Source organism: Bufo bufo, chromosome 1 (genome assembly GCF_905171765.1).
Source record: "Bufo bufo chromosome 1, aBufBuf1.1, whole genome shotgun sequence".
Classification (NCBI taxonomy): domain Eukaryota; kingdom Metazoa; phylum Chordata; class Amphibia; order Anura; family Bufonidae; genus Bufo; species Bufo bufo.
The window spans coordinates 201,046,003-201,047,353 of record NC_053389.1 but is presented as its reverse complement, the minus strand read 5'-3'; positions in this window follow the sequence as shown (position 1 = coordinate 201,047,353).

Sequence of the window (1,351 nt, the reverse complement as noted above, 5' to 3'; positions counted from 1 at the left end):
AACCAAACATCTTCCTTTGGGGGAGTGTTGTGTCCTGTGAAGTCAAATAGGTCACAAACCCCTGGCTGGCCCCACCTAAACATCAATTTGTGATCACCTTGACCTATGTTAATGGTCAGATATATTCTTTAACATCAATGAAATAGGTAGATACTGAAAGGGTTTTTAAATGATGTGGAGGAGAACACTACCAAAGGACCTGTGTTCCTGCTGCAATTTTGTGATGATTTATGGTGATTGTTTAAAAGCTATACACACCTTTAAATGTATATCTTTTTGTATTTTTGCATTGTACTTATTTTGGGCCAATAAAAAACATTTTTCCAGTTTAAAAAAAATACAACTGTTTGTCATCTTTTCTCATATATAGACAAAGTTGGAGTCTGCATACTGTCACGTGTTGGTGTTAGCGAAATGACCAGGAGGTCAATATGCCAAGTAAAGAGGAAATTCGCTGCACTCCAATGTTTATGTTGCAAATAAAGATATAGTTTATTATCCTTTACAGAGACATCAAACGGATTTCTGATCCAGATATTTTTATCATACTTTTTCCACAGTAAGTCACCGAACATTTCGGTCCAGGTGAACCTTCTTCAACAGTGTTGCCTGTGTGAGTAGTATGGCATCAGGGAAGGCTAGATCATCTTTTCTCATATAATCCTGGCTGCTCTTTCTTTACAATAAAATCCATCAGAGGAGCTGTCTTACAGCTTGACCTGTGGCCCTCATCTCTGCTCATGAACACTTACTGTATCTAAGCTATTTTTATTAACTTCATTCAATAGTGTCCGCAGCTTTTAAGTGTGCCTTCACAATATGCCACTATCACCAATGTTAAAGGGAAGTTCTTATCTAAATATTTGTGGCATATTGCTAGAATAGGCCACAAATGGATAGGTGCAGACTAGTGATGAACGAGCATCGCTATGCTCGGCAGATCCGAGTGCTCGTCCGAATAATTCGGGTGCTCGAATACAATTTAATACAATGGAAGTCAATGGGAGACAACTAGGCACCCCCTGCTTGGAAGAGAAGAGGGTGTCTGGTTCATAAAAAAAGGTTAGAAACCCCATCAAAAAGGTTTGGCAACAGCATTAAGAGGATACCTGGATGCGTCTTAGACTCCTATTATGTACAACATACAATAGACAACCACACAAAGGCTATATGCCAAAATCCAGGTATGTACAAGCCATCTATCTATCCATGAGACAGATAACAGCCAGCATACCTTACAATGGCAGCCTTGTGCATTATGATATATTCCAAACCAGCTCTCATCTGACTGAGAACCAGTAAACCGCTATATTGCTATATATTTGTTTTTTAGAATATTCGTAATATTCTA